The following is a 20,047-nucleotide window of genomic DNA, read 5'->3' as shown; positions in this document are numbered from 1 at the left end:
TCAATATTTTCAGAACTGCAATCTTGAAATCTCTGTCATTTCTATCACGTTTCCATGTGTTTCAGCTTGCTTTCTGGAGATATTTCATTTTCTTTCTGGTCATCCTCATTACTGTGGTTATTCATGGTATTTGCTGTCCTACTTTGCCTATGCATTTACCTCTGAAGAGGTCTTTCTACTATTTCCCAGTAGATGGCACTGAATCACAAGGTGTTTTTTTACTCTGTGATCTCCCAGTCTTGTATCTCCGTGGCTACCCTAAAACAGTACAGCCGTGCTGCTTGGTGGTGGCATTTGTTTTGCCCTCACCATAATGGCAATTCCCCATTCTCCCAACCTGCAGCTCTCTGCTCCTGCCAGCCACCTGCTACCTCCATCTTTCTCCCCTCTCCCAGCTGGCCAAGCCATGCAGGCCATCTATGCTTCCCTCCCTTCTCATCTCCCCATTTATTCCTTGTTGATGCTAGTTTTGTGACCCAACATATGGTCTATCCTTGAGAATGTTTCGTGTGCACTGAAGATGTTTCAAGCGCAGGTCTCTCAGGCATGCGTCTGTGTTGAGCAGGGATTTCTTTGTTGAATTATCGTTGGTTAACATGTTGAAATTTCAGGGGTAATTTGGTTCATTAACTCTTTTTTCCCCAATTTTTGCTAGGTTACAGTTTATTTTTACTTTTCCTTGTGATTAACTTTATAATTTTAACTAATATGCATTAACTTGTTTGTTTTTCTTCATCAAATTTTAAACTTTTAAATCCCCACCTCAGTATAAGATGAGGAATCTAGGGTTCAAATACACCCAGCTAGCCCCGGCTGGCTGTCTCAGTTGGCTGGAGCATCATCCCATGCACCAAAAACGTTTTGGATACCATTGCTGGTCAGGGCACATACATAGGTTTCTGGTTCAATCACTAGTCAAGGTGTGTACAGGAGGCAACCAATCAATGTTTCTCTCTCTTTCTCTCTCCCTCCCTCCCTCCATTCTTCTCTATAAAAAAATTAAAAATCAATAAACATATCCTCAAGTAAGGATTTTTTTTTTACAAAATACACAATACACCCAGCTGCATCCCATTACTTTCATATTGTAGAGGTGTATAACATTTTTTATCTATAACTGTCTTCTTTTGTCTACAAACATTTCTATACTAGTAAACAGAAAGCCAATAAATAATTTACAATATGATGATAATGCAAGTATTATTCACAGCAGAACCAGGTAGTGATTGGACTATAGAGAATACACAATTCTGTTTGTTCCCTTCTTAGGATTTACTACAACTTATAATTACTTTCTTTACATGTTTTGTCTGTATTTCTTACTATACATAACCTCTATGAAAAAAATAGGATTGTTATACACAGAAACACACCCCTTGTTCATTAGTTATCATCCACAGTCCTTACTACTATACATAACATGTATTAAATAATTATGTTTATAAATAGATGGATACTTTGTGAAAGGAAGGGGAGGGGAGAAAAAAGAGAGAAGGTCAAGCCATCAAGGATATAAAGCCAACTGACTTTAGATATTAAATATCATTATATAACATCCATTCTCCAATATCCATCTGTGGTAGAGTTAGAAAAAGGAAGTAAATCTACATAACCTATAAGCTCTACCATTCCAGCAAATGTCAATTAAAGGTTAGAGTAAGAAAATAGTGTCCTATTTCTGTTATTTCATAATTTTTACAGTAAACATTTATTGCTTTTAATAATCCGTTTCTTACCTTTAAAAGCCTTCGCTATATTGGGGGGAGATATTGGGTTTTCCTCCCATAGTTCTTTAATAAAGTTCCTTCTGGAAAACTTCAATTTTAAGTCCAAACAGGAAAAGTACTTTTTCTATCCCTTAACAAGATGGCCATAAAGATGGCCATAAAAAAAGTAGTAATAAGATAGGTAATCCACTTCAAAGCCTCCAAAGGGAAGCAGGAAAATGTTGCTGAGACAAAAGAGAAAAGCATAGAAGGGGAAGAGGCACAGCTGTGGAGGTCAATTCTTTGGAGTTAGCATTTTTTTAAAAAATATTTTTTTATTGATTTAAGAGAGGAAGGGAGAGGGAGAGAAAGAAACATCAATGATGAGAAAGAATCATTGATTGGCTGCCTCCCTACACGCCCCCCACCGGGGATTGAGCCCACAACCCGGGCATGTGCCCTTGACCCGAATCAAACCTGGGACCCTTCAGGCTGATACACTGAGCCAAACCAGCCAGGGCCAGTTTAGCATTTTTAACATCTAAACCCTACTTTCCATATTTATTATCAAATAAATCTCCATGAGGTGTTAAAATAAAACAACAAAACTGAGTTCACACCTGGCCACTACTACATATTCATACTACAAGCTTGTCAGTTAGATCCGGAAAACCGTAAAAGGAAGAATACTAGCCCTAACCAGTTTGGCTCAGTGGATAGAGCGTCGGCCTGAGGACTCAAGGGTCCCAGGTTTGATTCCGGTCAAGGGCATGTACCTTGGTTGCAGGCACATCCCCAGTAAGAGGTGTGCAGGAGGCAGCTCATTGATGTTTCTCTCTCATGGATGTTTCTAACTCTCTCTCCCTCTCCCTTCCTCTCTATAAAAAATCAATAAAATATATTTTTAAAAAAAAGAATACTAGAAAATTCCAGACTCATTTTTCCATACAAGAAAAGCATTGGTCTCAATACCTATATACTAGTAAATACTGAGAGAAAACACCAGCCAGCCTGGCTTCACCACACAGGCACCCATATACTCAGAATCTTGGGAGTATATATGGGTGCCTACATATAAAAATACTTCCACATACAATGATTGCATGTTAAAAGGCTAACTCTTCCCACAAATAGCTATAACATGCAACTGCAAACAGCAGTCTCTCACTCCTTCCTCACAGATTACAAGGATAATAATAGCTGTCTACAACTCAAGTCTCCAAAGGAATACCAAATATTCATAAATCAAACAGAAGTAGAAAATCCTTTAATGGCAACATAGTAATCTACTTCAAATTAATTACAATTGGATAGGCTGACATAGATGTACTATGACATATTCATAAGGTTAACTAAAAACATAATACATCAGCCATTAGCGATTTAAAGCATTATATGTGAAATTCTGACCTAAATCTCAAAATTACTAGTCCTACATGCTGTGATGGGTTATACTAATACTAATTAGCACTTATTATCAAAAAATGAGTTGAATATTTTAAAACACTGTATTTCAACATTTTTAAAGATTCTGTTCATTTTAAAGGGTTATAAATGTCACTAGGAGCAAGAAATATGCTCCTACCTTAGGCACTCTACGAAAAGATTAACAATTGTAATTCCACTCAAGTACAGTTTGACAGAATCTATCAAATAAATTTTAAATGTGCAAACCCCTCTAACCTAGAAATCTCACTTTTAAAGTTATCCTCTATAAGACATATTTCACAAGTTCAAGAATATACATGCAACGATGTTCAATTATTGTATTAGTTGTACCAGATAAAAGAGAAAGAACTGCCACAGCATGGCTCAGTGGTTGAGCATCAATCTATGAACCAGGAGGTCACAGTTCAATTCCTGGTCAGGACAGAGCTACACAAGGAGTTTGGGTATATCCATGTAAAGAGTTATGGTTTTAAAAAATCCTTGGTAGACTTTATTTTGAGAAGCATGGTAACAAGTAGGAAAATAATAGATTCACGATCAATGAGAAAGAAATTATGATTTTTAATGGCTCTGCAAATTCTTTTTCTGAGCCTTTTTCTCAAGTCCCATCTTGCCTATTCTACCCGGCAATCTGCCATTCCTCAAATGTTTTGGAGGATACAAGAAATAATTATAATGCTTCCGCCCCTCACCTCCTGACCCCTATGCATTATACACCTAGTGTGTGGTGGGAAATCTTGCTGTCTTCACAATATTTCCCATATGCTCACTGAGGTCAAAAATAACATTATGCATTTTACATCTGTATTATTGCAAATTATGAAAATATTGATGCCTTTAGGACCAACAAATAGGTGTGATATTATGTGCCAAGTACATTTGGTGGTGGCAGGTGGAAGTGCTGTGTTGAGAATGATTTTGAGACCAGGTCCAAAAGGAAGAAATGCTCACCTTAAATTACAGTGGCTTTTCTCTTTTGTTTCTGTTTAAATCTTTTAAACATTTTTCTTTTGAAAAAAAAAAATCATATATCCATTTGGAAAATTTTGACAAGTTTTAAGAAGAAAATAAACACATTTCCTCCCATTCTTTTCCTATATGTATATTTGCAAAGTCAAGAGTATGTTAAATCTATATCCACTTTCATTTACTGTATTATAAACATTTTTTGTCAGACATTGGTTGTAAATATATTTTTGTAGGCGACATGTTAAATCATAAAGATTTCACTTAAGCATTTCTCAGTTGCATTATACTATTAAAGCTGGTATGTCCTAATTCATAATGTAGCTGTTTTTTTCTATATTTTGGATCATTTCAGTATACTGGTTTCCTGTTTATAGAATTATTGGATCAAAAATATAAATGTTTTTAAGACGTTTAACCATTTCAAACTTGCTGCTTCCCAAATGCTTTTATTATTTTAAGAAAGAAAATAAATACTTTGAATTCACATGATTTTATTATTTTAAGGAAGAAAATAAAACATTGTGTACCTACAAGTTTTCACTTACTATTTTAAAATTTAGGGAATGTTTCATACATTCAAAAAGAATTGTTTAATTATTACCTGTGTACTCACCACCTAGCTTAAATAAAATATTATAGAATCAAAAACTCCTTGTGTGGTTCTTCCTAATTATAGATGTCTTTATAATGAAGTGGATGTCTAATTTTCTCCAATAATACCGGTCTATATCCAAGATCTTTTTGGCCAGAATTCAGAATTTCTCAAATATAAGAAAGGCGATATAATGATGCATATACTATATACATATTATCTAACTTTCCAAGCAAGGTTGGCGCGGGGGGGGGGGGGGGGTGCCTCCCAACTCCTTCATCAAACATATTGGTATTTCTGCATTAGTTCAGGTGTGGTTTTGCCACCAAATTAGTTACAAAATTTGGGGGTTTTCAAATATATTTGGAATTCAAGTTTGTGGATATGGGCTTATGAACATGTGTGTTTGGTTCATTCAGTTTGATCAGTCTGGTAGGATTTTTTTAACTTTGTGTTAAACTGATCATAATGATGAGATGTGGATATAAAATGAAAATATAACTATAATACAAACAATTTTTAATATTTTAGGATTTTAAAAAATCAGGGTATCACTGAGGACAGGAGTCATTGGGAAAGGCTACACAACCTAGAACTAAGTGCCACAGACTGCTGATATAAGTCGAGAACATCCATGATTAAAAAGCTAGTATTTGCTTCTAAGTGTCTGCTTGACAAGACATTTGTCATGCTGCAAACTCACGCTGAATCCTTACAATTAACTTGATTAACTGAATGATAAGAATTACTAAAAACCGCCGAGACCGGTTTGGCTCAGTGGATAGAGCGTCAGCCTGCGGACTCAAGGGTCCCGGGTTTGATTCCGGTCCGGGGCATGTGCCTTGGTTGCGGGCATATCCCCAGTAGGGGGCGTGCAGGAGGCAGCTGATCGATGTTTCTCTCTCATCGATGTTTCTAACTCTGTTCCTCTCCCTTCCTCTCTGTGAAAAATTAATAAAATATTTTTTAAAAAAAAAGAATTACTAAAAACCATAATTAACTTGATTGTAACTGAGTTACTCACCTTCTCACCCTTCCATAAAAAAGAATGAAATGGCAATTGACAGGTGTTTTAAGTGTCGTTGCTGCTCCAAAAAGAGGTGCTCTTTTTGGTAGGTCTGCCATCAAAACAGTGCTGCTTTAGCTACATGGTTCTGTAATTTTTCTAGGAACAACAGATTAAGGTCATATAATCTGAATGCCTGGTGTTAGAAATCTGATATGCTACATGCTGAGGGTGGAAGCAGAGACATCTGTGCTTTCTTTCTTTAATCTGTAGAGGTCCTCCCTCTGCTCCCCCTCAACCTCCTGCTACTCACAAAGAGCTTATCAGCCTAGGACCTAGCCCAATAATCTATAGTAATAAAAACATAATATGCTAATTAGACCGGACGTCCTTCTGGATGAAGCCAGGGCTTTGAGGGAAGCCCAGGTCCTGGGTGCCGGCCGGAGGGAAGTTGGGTCCTGGGTGCCTGCTGGTGGCTGGAGGGAAGCCTGGATCACGGGTGCCAGAGGGAAGCCGGTGCCAGCAGCTGGGGGAAGGAAGGCCTACTCTTGCATGAATTTCGTGCACTGGGCCTCTGATCCTATCTAATAAAGATGAAATATGCAAATTGACCATCACTTTGCAACAAAGATGGCAGCGCCCACAGCCAATAAGGAGGGAATATGCAAATTGATGTGACAAAGATGGCGGCGGCCAAGCCAGGACGCTTGCATCGTCGCCATGGCGACGACGCAGGCATTCCGCCCCACCCTGGCTGCTCCAGGCCTCTGGGCAGCGCGCGAAGGCAGAAGGCGGCTCCGGGCCGGAGCGAAGGCAGAAGGTGGCGGCCAAAGTGAAGGCCCGGGTCCCGGGTGCCAGCAGCCAGCAGAAGGAAGGCTTATTCTTTCACGAATCTTCGTGCGTCAGGCCTCTAGTTACCATATAATAGTGGTAGATGGTTGAAGTCTTTATTTAAGCTCTTAGTTTACAGTGACTTTGTGTGTGTGTGTGTGTATGTGTATGTGTGTGAAAATAATAATGCTCACTGTTAAAACGATTTACAAAGAAAGAAAAGAAGTATACATGCAAGGGAAAATTTGGCTTCATCTGCTCTTTCAGAAATTATTATATCCAAATAATTTCTGTGTATATCCAAACATACATATGGAAAAAGAAGATGTGGTGCATATATAAAATGAAATATTACTCGGTCATAAAGAAAGAATAAAATCTTACTATTTGCAATAACATGGATGGACCTAGAGGGTATTATGGTAAGTGTAATAAGTCAGGCAGAGAAAAACAGATTTGATTTCACTTATATGTGGAATATAAAAAATAAAAACAAATGAACAAACAAACTCACAGGTACAGAGAACAAATTGATGGTTATCATGTGGGAGGGAGCTTGGGGGGCACTGGGTGAAAAGGGTGACGGTATTAAGAGTATTAAGAAGTACAAATTGGCCCGGCCAGTGTGGCTCACTGGTTCAGCATCCACCTATGAACCAGGAGGTTACAGTTCAGTTCCTGGTCGTGGCACATGCCTGGGGTGAGGGCTCGATCCCCAATAGGGGGCATCAATGATTCTCTCTCATTGATGTTTCTCTCTCTCTCTTCCTCTCACTTCCTCTCAGAAGTCAATAAAAATATATTTAAAGAAAAAGAAGAAATACAAATTGGCAGTTACAAAACAGTCAGGGGGATGCAAAGTACAGTATAGGGAATATAGTGAATAATATTTTAATAACTATGTATAGTGTCAGGCGGGGTATTAGACTTAACAGGGGACCACTTCCTAAGTTATATAACTATCCAACCACTATGCTGTACACCTGAAAACTAAAATAATATTGAATATCGACTATAATTTTTTTAAAAAGTTAAATTTAAAAACTGATACATAATTCAGTTACTGGAATACTTTTAATCACATCTGGAATTAAATGGGTATGTGAATCTACTTTTTCAACAGCAAATTTTATGAATCTAAATACAAATCAATTATTTCTGAGAAAAACCTAGCATCTGAATTAAGATATGCTGTAAAAGTGTACAATTGTTTTCAAAGACTTACTTTGAAAAAATAAAGTACCAAAAAACTTGTATGCATATATACATAACTCATGAACACAGACAATAGGGTGGCAAAGGCCTGGGGCAGCGGATGGGGGCGAGCTAGAAAGGGTAAAAGGGGGGAAAGAGGGACATATGTAATACTTTCAACAATAAAAATTTAATTTTAAAAAAAGAAAAATGAATGTAAAATTGCCCATTAGTAATTTTTTAAATATGTTTCAACCTGTTAAAATGATATTTTGGATGTTTTAGGTTAAATAAAATACATTATCCTATATAATAAAAAAGAAACATGTAAATTGACCGTACCCCCGCTACGCTCACCAACCAATCAGGAGTATGCAAATTAACCCGACAAAGATGGCAGGTTAATTTGCATACACAGGCGCTGGGCAGAGAGCAGAGCGGGAGAGCCGGTGGAGAGTGGAGCGGCTTAGGAAAGTTGGCTCACAAAGCTGCCAGATGGAGAGCAGAGAGGGAGAGCTGGCAGCTTGGAGGACTTGGCAGAGTGGGAGGCCATGGGAGGAAGACAGCAGGAAGGGAAAACCAAGAGTGTGGGGAGCACCAGGAATTCTGGAAATAGTAGTTCTGGTGGCAGCCCTGGGACCAGAAGCGGAAGCCCAGAATGCGGGGGAGCACCAGGAATGCTGGGAATTGTAGTTCTGGTGGCAGACGGATCTCCTACACCAGTGGTCGGCAAACTCATTAGTCAACAGAGCCAAATATCAACAATACAACGATTGAAATTTCTTTTGAGAGCCAAATTTTTTAAACTTAAACTTCTTCTAATGCCACTTCTTCAAAATAGACTCGCCCAGGCCGTGGTATTTTGTGGAAGAGCCACACTCAAGGAGCCAAAGAGCCACATGTGGCTTGCAAGCTGCAGTTTGCCGACCACGGTCCTAGACCAGTGGTCGGCAAACTCATTAGTCAACAGAGCCAAATATCAACAGTACAACAATTGAAATTTCTTTTGAGAGCTGAAAACCGACTTCTACACATGGGCCATGAAGTTTCAATCGCACTGTACGTGTGCGCCCACACATGGTATTTTGTGGAAGAGCCACCACACTCAAGGAGCCATAGAGCCACATGTGGTTCGCGAGCCGCAGTTTGCCGACCACTGTCCTAGACACTAGAGCAAAGTGAGCCTGGAGCAGGTTACTGTTGCAGTGGGGGATGAAGGGAAAGCAAAGGTGAGAGACATAAGTAAAGTCAGAGTGTCTAGGAAAAATTAAAGGGAAGATATCCTAAAACTTCCAGGAAATCTCCACCAATGAAGCAAAGAAAAAAATGCCTCTATTATTCTGTGAGCAACAAACCAAACTGGGTTGGGGTCTCAGACAATTCGCTCATATGATTGCAAAGACAGACAGAAACTCCCGGATTGGAGAGGGCTCCCCTGAAGGCTCCCAGATTGGAGAGGGTGCAGGTTGGGCTGAGGGACCCACCCCCCATACATGCATCTTCGTGTACCAGGCCCCTAGTAAAATTATAAAATCTAATAGTTTCTTTTTACTCTATAATGTGGTCATGAAATTTTTAATTACATATGTGGCTCATATTATGTTTCTATTGGACAATACTTTCTAGAGGTTCCTGTTGCCCCCACCATAGCCATTAATAGCTCAATGAATGGCATCACCATCCCTCTAGCTCAGTGCTGTCCAATAGAACCTTCTCTGATTATGGAAGTGTTCTACATCTGATGATGACTGGGTGGTGGTAGTGGTGATTTGTCTGACTCACAGAATCCCTTAGGCTATTGTGGAGCCAGAGTTCTTGGGAAACTGGAGAATACCATCTATTATTTTGACTATTCTCTGGGGGAAAGGTAGTAGGTACAAAAAACTGCAGACCAGGCTGGACGGTGTGGTTCAGTGGTTGAGTGTCAACCTATGAACCAGGACGGTATGGTTCAGTGGTTGAGTGTCAACCTATGATTTCCGGTCAGGGCACATGCCTGAGTTGCAGGCTCGATCCCCAGTGTGGGATGTGCAGGAGGCAGCTGATCAATGATTCTCTCTCATCATTGATGTTTCTCTCTCTCTCCCCCTTTCCCTTCCTCTCTGAAATCAATACAAATATATTCTTTAAAAAACTGCAGACCAGTGTTGTGCAACAGAATTTTCTGTGACAATGGAAATGTTGTATATCTGCATTGTCCAATACAGAGACCACTAGTTCCATCTGGCTATTGAGAACACGCAATATTGCTAATGCAACTGAGGAACGAGTTTTAAACCTTATTTCATTTAAATTAGTATAAATTTAAATAGCCATATATAGCTACAGAATACTATATTAAACAACATTGCTTCTAGCCTACCTTTTCCATATGAAAGTCTGGGAGTCAACTTAGTCTCCTCCATCTCCATCAACTGTCCTTTCCCCCATAGAAACACAAACACACACACATACATACACACACATATACACACACACACACACACACACACACACAGATACTGAATTACCCAGTCTTATGTTCTTTAAAGCTTTCAATTCTGTATGCTTCTCTATCTCTACTGTCACTACTTTCCTTTTCAGACTTTAAGGGGATAAGGCCACTGCCTCCTAGTTGATCCTTAGACTCAGAAGAGAGGTAAAAGCTAAAGACAGAAAAAAACGAATATTCAACATACAGATGAAAAATTAAATATAGGAGATGAATCACCCACAGAAAAATCAAACAATTAATGACTAGGTAGAAAAAGGTTCAACAATGGTGACTGACAAAGTGACCCAGAGACCCAGAGACCCAAGAAGAAAACCTGAAACATAATCTGAAGACCCCAAAAGAAGTGAGAGTTTTACAAAGGAAGGAGAAATCAACTGTGTCAAAAGCTGCTATAGTAGACTATCTTGAAAATGGTTCTGAATGATCTTTGCCTCCTAGTATTCATGCTCTTGTGGGATCCTCCTTCCCCGTCACCTTATGTGTAACTCCCTTCTAGTAACTCCCTTCTAACGAACAGAATACAGCAAAAGTGATAGAATGTCACTTCCTAGATTAGGTTACAAAAACACTCTGCTTATTATCTCCCCTCCCAACCTCCTCCATAGAGTTCTCAACCTGGGAGAAGCAAAGTGCCACGTAATCCTATGCAGAAATCCTATGCAGAAATCCAAATGGCAAAGAGACTGATTTCTCAAGCAAACAGACAACAAGGACCTCAAACCTGTCAAGAGCCACATGAGTGAGCTTAGAAGCAGACTCTCCCCAAGTCACCTTTGAGGTGACTACAGTCCCAGTCAATTTGATTGCAGCCTTAATCAGCCTGAATCAGACACACCACATCCCGATGATGCCTGACCCTCAGAACTATGAAATAATAAATGTTCGCTGTTTTTAAGTTAAGTTCGGGAGTAATTTGTTGCATAGCAATAGACAACTGTTAGTAACCACAGCAAAAGTTTTCAGTGAAACTGGAGACAGAAACAAGACAGAAATAGGTTGAGAAGAAAATTGCAGGTGAAGAAATGGAGATGTCTAGCAAATGTAGAAAATTCTTTCAAAATGATTTGGCAGTAATGTAGAAAACAACTTAGAGGAAGTATTAGAGAAAGTATGAAGTTGGAGAAGAGCTTTTTGTAAAGACAAGAGACTTTCTAAAGTTTAAGTGATAAGAAGCCAATAGGGTAGAAAAATACACTCTCAAGGAACTTCATTATCAAGAAACTCCTCTAAAAGTTCTCACTACCTCTCTGCCTTAACTGAAAACTGGCTTTCCCAGGACACCTTTCAATGCAGCCCTTTCCAGTGGAGGCTATCAAGTCTCTCATATTCCACACCAAGCATTGGAAAATTAGGCTGGTACCCATCTTTCTTCCAATGCCAACTCCAGACCATCATTCCTTAACCCTCATGTAAAATCCTTGTTACTCTGATTCTCATGCTATTCAGCAACAGTCTTCTACCTCTACCTCTACTATGAGCTAATAACCACCTGGACATCCTCCACACTCAGTGAAGATATGCTGGCAACTAGTTCACATTGCCACTATCTTCTATGCCATCTTTCCTGGGTCCTTTCAATACACATATGGATGAGTCATCTAACACCAGTTCCTCAAACCCATCATCCTCAGTAAGAAACGCTCTAATCTCTGGGTATAGCCATTTACAACCAGTTGTGAAGTCACTTAGTTGTATTATTATCTGTTCATTCATCGAATATTTAGTAAGTATCTATTATTTGCTCAGGAGAGAACACATGACAGATAATCCCTGTTCTCATGAAATCTAGGACATATTTTTTCATATTTTCCACAAAGACAGGTGAAAAGATCCAGCTAAAGTCTAGATACATTACAACTACATTTCCTTTATTTATCAGTCTAGGAACCAAGTCAATCCTAGGAAACTAGAATTACATGCTGAATCCTAGTGATCACTATTTCCCTTACCTTTTAAATAATCTATTCTAAAATATTGCTAGAGTTCAATATTAGATTCATTGATCTATAAATGTGTAATTGTGCTGCCCAACATAGTCACAAAGCCTGTTTAAATCAATTTCAATAAAATTAAAAATTCAGTTTCTCAGTCACACTAGCCATAGCTCAATAGACACATGTGACAAGTGGCTACTATATTGAATAGTGAAGATAAAGAACATTTCTATCATCACAGAAAGTTCTATTGGAGAGTGCTGGTCTAACGTTTTTGGCATTCACCTCCTTCGTCCCAGAAAAAAACTTAAAGTGATAGGTGTCATTTTCTAGTCTCCGGAAAACTCTCTGGGACTCTACAATACACTGAAAAATTCCATTCCATCAACACCATCACCATAATCACCATCAATACCACCCAATCGGCATCATAAGAGCAGTTAATTTTTATTGAGTACCTACTATGTTCCATGCACTTTATTAAAAGCTTTATGAGGCACCAAAGGGTCACAGGTTCGATTCCCAGCCAAGGGCTCATACAAGGTTGCCGATTCCATCCCTGCCCAGGTTGGGGCTCGTGTGTGGGCGGGGGGTCAGGAGGGGATGTAACAAATCAATGTGTCTCTCTCACATCAATGTCTATCTGTCTCTGTCTCTGTGTCTGTGTCTCTGTCTCTCTCCCTCTCTCTCTCTCTCTCCTTTCCTTCCTCCCTCCCCCCTCCATCCTTTTTACTCTCTTAAAAAAAACAAAAAATCAATGGAAAAATTATCCTCAGGTGAGAATTTAAAAAAGGAAAGCTTTATGAGTACCACCTGCTTTATTCTTCAGAACAATCATATTCTCATTTTATAACAGAAAATTCCCATTTTTATGGATGAGAAAATTAACTGAGAAATTTAACTGACAATAAAGTAACTCACTCAAAAATATACACAATAAAGTCTCTACAGATTGCTGTCACAGCTAGAAAATGACAGCAATCCATATAGAGTTTCAGCAGATTAATAATGTAATTATTGCCCTGGCCAGTGTAGCTCAATTCGTTGGGTGTCATCCCTTGCACTGAAAGATTGCCAGTTCGATTTCCAGTCAGGACAGGCTCTATCCCAGGTATGGGGTGTGCAGGAGGCAGCCGATCAAAGTCTTGCTCACATCGATGTTTCTTCCTCTCTCTCGAAAAATCTTTTAAAAAACTAATGTAATTATTTTGCCTTTTTAGACAACACACTTTTTAACAAAAAGGGATGATACCAACACCTCATACTAGCACTTGACATTTCAAAGTACTTTTTAGACCCCCTAATCTGCCCTATAGCTTTCTTGCCTTCAGGTTCTGCATATGCTGTTCCTTCTGCTTACATCCTTTTCATTTGGCAAAATTCTACTTATCCTTAGGTTTCATCTTAGATCTTCCCACAAACCAGTTTAGGGATCCATCCCATGAGCTGATATAGAAAACTCTGTATGTCACCAACTGAAGATCACAAACTCCAGTTAAGTTTTCCTCTTCTCCCACTAGTATGAAACTTCTTAAGAATAAGGAACCCTGACCCTTATTTATCATGGAATCCATCCGGCTTAGCCCTGGACTTGGAACACAAAGGGTACTTAATAAACAGATGATAAATAAAGGAATAATGAAAACAAGACACTTAGATAATCAAATCATTTCACAAGTATTCACTCAACCAAATAAAACATTATCTAATTAGACTTTTACACAAACCTATACTTCTTATTCAATCACAGAATGTTAAAAATGCACTAAATGGCTTCATTGCCAGGTGTTGGTAACAAAGTATTTCACAAACATGCTTCCCACATAATATACAAAACAATAAGTAAAAACCAAAGGTCAAGAGGTAACTGCTAAAGAACAGGGAGATAAACATGTTCTAAAATTGACTGTCATGATGGTTGCACAAACAAAATTGAATTGTACACTTTAAAGAGGTGAATTGTGTGATATGTAAATTATCTCTCAATAAAGCTATAAAGCAAAGTTATAAAACAAAAACTCTGCAGCTAGCCTTAAATCATGAAAACAAATATTAAGCCTACAAAAAAACTTGATAAAATACTTGTTATATTTATGCAATTTTAAAATAGTTAAATGCCATATTATTGTACAAAATTTCACTGGTTAGGAAAAACAATAAATTGGAAATAGAAATAATCTTCAGGAATAACTGGATGGGACAGGAAAGACTTACTTTTCCCTGTGTACTCATTTATACCTTCTGATTTGGAACATGTATTACCTATTTTTTTAAAAATAAGTACATATAAGATTAATAACAACAAAGTCTCTCCTTAGTGCAGTAAAAGTATATACTCCCAGGCTACCTATTTTATTCTGAGAATAAAGAATAAAATATAGCCGAAACCGGTTTGGCTCAGTGGATAGAGCGTCAGCCTTCGGACTCAAGGGTCCCAGGTTCGATTCCGGTCAAGGGCATGTACCTTGGTTGCGGGCACATCCCCAGTAGGGGGTGTGCAAGAGGCAGCTGATCGATGTTTCTCTCTCATCAATGTTTCTAACTCTCTATCCCTCTCTCTTCCTCTCTGTAAAAAATCAATAAAATATTTTTAAAAAAGAATAAAATATATATGATTTTTTTTAACCAATCCAGGAACATTTGTCTCATTTCACACTAAAAAGCATTTAGTCATTTCTGTAGTATAGACACTATAATCAAGCAGAATCTCTTATCCAACACCCTGACTCATCTTTAAACAATGAGTTATCATTCCCTCCTCCTTGAAAACTTCCTTTCCTTCATTTCTAGTACATCACACTCCTCTGGTTTTCTAACTCAATGCCTCTTATCAATTCCCTTTGCTGCATTCCTCATTTCCCCAAAGACATCTAGAAGATACTAGGTGTGCCGGTTAATAATGCAGATTTTTTTCAATAGATGGAGTTACACATATGTTGATATATATGCGATTTGATATGTACGCTATTTTGTTGTCTTGACAACAAGCTTCAAAACTTCATATGTGAAATTTGCTGAAGGCGTTAATATCATAGATATTTTTACGCTTAAAAGTGTCAAATTTCGTGCCCAAAAAAAGAGCATTTGCCGGAAGTTTTAATTCATTATTTTATTTTGAAGAAAAGTGCTGCTGAATACTTCAGGAAGCTTATGGTGAACATGCTCCATCTCAAGATACTTGTGAACGCTGGTTTAAACGTTTTAAAAGTGATGATTTTGGTGTGAAAGACAAAGACGTCCAGGTCAACTGAAAAAGTTTGAAGACCAACAATTACAAGCATTATTGGATGAAGATGCGTGTCAAACTCAAAAGCAACTTGCAGAAAGATTAAACATTGCTCAGCAATTTCCAATCATTTACAAGCAATGGGAAAGATTTTAAAGGAAGGAAATGGGTGCCACATCAACTGAACGAAAGACAAATGGAAAACCAAAAAGTCATCAGTAAAATGTTGCTTCAACGGCATGAAAGAAAGTCTTTTTTGCATCGAAATGTGACTGGCAATGAAAAGTGGATTTATTCTGAGAATCCCAAACGCACAAAATCATGGGTTGATCCAGGTCAACCATCAACATCGACTGCAAGGCCAAATCGCTTCGGAAAGAAGACAATGCTCTGCGTTTGGTGGGATCAGGAAGGTGTGGTGTATTATGCGCTTCTAAAACCAGGTGAAACCATTAATACTGATCACTACCGACAACAAATAATCAATTTGAACCGCGCTTTGATCATGAAACAACCAGAATATTCCAGAAGACACGGCAAAGTAATTTTGCTTCATGATGACGCACCATCACACACTTCAAAACCAGTTAAAGACACGTTAAAAGATCTTGCCTGGGAAGTATTAACCCACCCGCTGTATTCACCAGAACTTGCTCCTTCAGATTACCACTTGTTCTGATCGATGGCACACGCACTTTCTGAGCAGCACTGCAAAACGTATGAAGAAGTGGAAAATTGGGTCTCTGAATGGTTTGCCTCAAAACAAGAAAAGTTCCATTGGGACGGTATCCACAAATTACCTGAAAGATGGGGAAATGTGTATCTAGCAATGGACATTACTTTGAATAAAGCACTTTCGATGTTTCTCTTGAAATTATTGTGTTTTCTTTGATTACAAAATCCGCTATTATTAACCAATACACCTAGTAAGAGACATGAAGGCAGGGATTTTTGTCAGCTTATTCACTACCCAGAACCATACTCAATAATAACTGTTAAGTGAATAAATGAATAAAACAATGCCCCAAGACATACTAAAGGTGTATTGAAGATCCATAGAAATAAATTATTTCACATAGCCTATATTTTGTTTACTTTATTACATTATATTTCTCTGAAAATTGATAATTGATGTACTAATTATTGATTAACCAAAATATTTCATTATCTGGTCTTTCTCCACCAATGTTTTTGATACAGTATGTGTAAAATACACATTTAATAGGCCTTATGCTACTTCTAAAATCATAAATGTAGTGTAGAAAAAGAGCAGCTGTTGCTATGAGAACCTTCACTTTATTTTGTTTCCAGTATTAATGTTTAATTAACAGACTGACATACTTGTCTGACTTTAGTAATGGGAAAAAAATAACACTTCAGCAGATTCAACAAAGATATTGCAGTAATGCCCAGCAAGTGATATTTCTTGAAATATAAAATGCAGAGGTTTTACTAGTTTGAAAGAACATATGCATGCTTATGTTCACTTCAGTGTTATTTACAGTGTTTAGCCAAGATTTGGAAGCAGCCCAAAGGGCCCATCCGTAGATGAGTGGATTAAAAAGTTGTGCTACATCTACACAATGGAATACTACTTGGCCGTAAGAAAGAAGGAATTCTTCCCCTTTGCAACAGCATAGATGGACCTGGAGAGCATTATGCTAAGTGAAATAAGCCAGTCAGAGAAAGACAAGTACCATATGATTTCATTCATATGTGGAATCTAATGAACTAACCAACAAAATAAAAACAGTCATAGATAGAGAACAGACTGACAGCTGTCAGAGGAGAGAAGGGTTGTGGGGCTGGGAGAAAAAGGTGAAGGGATAAAAAAAAAAAAATCACAGAGACAACAGTATGTTGTCTTTGATTACCTGAAAGAAAGGGGGGTGCGGAGAGGTAGAAGAGGAATATTAGGGGATAAATGGTGATGGGAGGAGACTTCACTTGGGGTGGTGAACACACAATACAATATATAGATGATATATTATAGAATTGAGCACCTGAAACCTATGTAATTTTATTAACCAATGTCACCCCAATAAATTGCATGTTTTTAAATGTAGGGTTTTGGTTTTTTTCAGGTATAAGAAAATCTAACGAGACACAGATCACTTCTACCTTTACACTGTCCCCAAATCATATGGTTTCATTCCCACAAGGAGAAGAATCACATCTCACTGTCGGCCATGCAAATGACTGTTTAGCAATATATAGAGAGTTGCACCTGGAAGCTTCACATTTGTCCCCATGTGTATCCAATTAAATCAAAGTATAGTTTAAAACCCAAAACTAGTTATGTGAATTTTAACTTTTCCTTCTAATTAACTAATCCAAAATCAAAACTATTCATTCTACCAACTTACAATTTAATTTGTCTAAACACAGTTAATTAAGTATTTTATTTATAATTACAATTAGACCACACCCTTTCTCTCTTAATAGCTATTATATCCTCTGTTTCCTATAAGTCTCTTCAAGCAGAAGTATTTGCTAGAAGATAATAGTCTGCTCATTAAGTAAGCATGCTAAAAAAGGCAATGATCTGCAACTACTGACACTGACATCTATATATTTCTCTCTTGGGTTACATGAAAGCATTTCTCTGGCTATGTTCCCAAATAAATTGAGTAAGCCTTGGGAAAGTCACTGCTTAACTTCCATTTCATGACGGTTTCTCTTCCTCCATAAATGAATTATTGAGAGCCATGCCTACTTCCATCCATCATATAATACATGTCCATCAAAGGACCTGTTTCTGAGCAAGAAACAGCTTACCTGACAGATAGTTAATAGGTTCAGTGAATACTGTAACCTCACAGGGTGCAGGAATCCATAAAAGAAGATTTTGATTTAATGTGCTAAGTTGTGAAACAATGATGTGAAGAACATTGAATACTGTTTACTCTTAGAAATAGCTCCCTATGAACTGACACATGCCCCTAATATGTTATTAAAGGGCGTTTTTAAAGCACTTGATTCCAAGAACATTTCTCAGAAATTGAGAAGGTTTACCGAAAAAGAAAAATTATTCCGCTTTATTTTGAAAGTGTCTAATAAAGAAATCTGCAACTGAGAAGTAAAAATAATTGTGTTGAACACAAAATGTCTAATGTCAAGGTCTACTGTAAAACAAGCTGTAAAGGGTAGATGTGCTTAAAACATTTAAGTATTTTTCATATAATTAGCTCCGAGAGAACTGATCAAAGCGTTCATTTTATCCACCCAAAGCAGTCAACCACAACCACCTGCAACTATTTTTGTACCCAACAACGTGTCTTCCAAAGCAACCATCTGATTCTCAGGCCTTCTCTTAAGGGGCCGGGATAGAGCTTGTAAATGAGGTGGTAAAAAGAGATCTTTTCGGCAAAGGAAAAAGACTGGAAGGTAACATCTTTAAGGATCTTAAGTGTAATGAGACCTATTTCCCTAATATTGCTACCTGAATGAAATGATCTTAACCCAAGACCTCACTCTTCTTGAAGAGTGTAAAACTTCAAACCCATCCACGCTCACAATGTACCCATCCCGAGCCAACGCAGAGGAATTCTCTTCCCTCCCCGACCCTCGGACCCACTCTGCCAGGAGGGAAAAAAAGGGAAAATAACCAAAACCCTAAAGCAAGCATGTGAGACCTAGTGCCATGGCTCCTCCAGCTGCCTCAAAGGTAGCATCCACAGCTCATCTTCCTTTTGAAATACAACCGTTCACCTCCCCTCTTACAATTTCCCAGAAGGAAAAAAAAAAAGGGATCCTTATCTTCTTCAACATTTTACATCCATCACCCAAAACCACAGATCTACCCTGACCGCACCCCAACCTCCGCACGGCTCCCCAATTTCTCTACCTCGCCCGCAACATCGCGTCTCACAAACCTCCCAACCTCGGTCCTCCAAGCGCCCAGAGCTCCTGCCTCCCACCCCGCCGGCCCCGGGTTCCCGTACATCGGCCCCCGCTCCCGCCCAACCCTGGGCTGGGCTGGGTGGAGCCCGCCGGTGGGCTGAGGTGGGTTAAGGTGGGCTGAGATGGGTTGGGGGTGCGGTGGGGTGGGGTCCGCCCCTCCCCGGACTTCCCGATCCCCCAGGCGGGGACCAGAAGGGGAGGGGGGCACTGAAGCCTCACCTACAGCTCCGCCCCTCCCCGGGGGGCGCGCTGCCCTGCCCTAGCCAGGGCCCGGAGGAAGAAGCTGGGTAAGAAAAGGCAAAGCCTCGGGGCCAGCGACAACCGGGAAGCTCTAGGTCCCGCCCGACTTCCGAGCTGCCCCCACGGCAGCCGTCTCACCGGCTTAGGGTTGCCGCTGTTGCTGCTGCTGCTGCTGCTGCTGCCGCCGCCCCGGCGCCGCCACCGCCGCCGCCTCAGCCACAGCCACAGCCACAGCGCGGCCCCGGGCGCCCGCCGACGTCACCGCCCCGCCCAGCGCGAGCCACCTAGCCCCGCCCCCAGCTGGCCGCCGCGCGAGCTCCGCCCTCAGCGGAGCCACCTCGCTGCCCCGCGCCCTCCGGGGGCCGCCACTCTGCAACCTGCAGGCCTCCGTCGCCTTCCGGGGAAAGGCGGGTTAGGGGCCGGGGGCGAGGGGGACTCAGGCTCCCGCGGTGGCTCCGCGGGAAGCTGAGTCACGGGCGCGGGGCGTCCACACGCACACACGC

The 20,047-nt window shown here is 39.6% G+C and overlaps 1 protein-coding gene across 6 annotated transcripts in view; it reads right to left on the bottom strand.

Moving 5' to 3' along the window:
* Positions 1 to 19,814, bottom strand: part of ERC1 (ELKS/RAB6-interacting/CAST family member 1) — a 519,277-nt gene extending 499,463 nt beyond the window's left edge. For 5 of the 6 annotated variants that reach the window (XM_079775049.1, XM_079775046.1, XM_079775048.1 and 2 more), the window contains exon 1: positions 19,683 to 19,814. The gene's annotated coding sequence lies outside the window, so the exon portion shown is untranslated. Of the gene's footprint in view, positions 1 to 19,523; positions 19,652 to 19,682 lie in introns of those variants that run through there. The other variant, XM_079775047.1, reaches the window with a different exon arrangement.
* Between the last annotated feature and the right edge of the window lie 233 nt (positions 19,815 to 20,047).

The sequence above is a fragment of the Cnephaeus nilssonii genome (genome assembly GCF_951640355.1).
Source record: "Cnephaeus nilssonii genome assembly, chromosome: 6".
Taxonomy (NCBI): domain Eukaryota; kingdom Metazoa; phylum Chordata; class Mammalia; order Chiroptera; family Vespertilionidae; genus Cnephaeus; species Cnephaeus nilssonii.
This window is presented reverse-complemented; position numbering and strand designations above follow the sequence as displayed.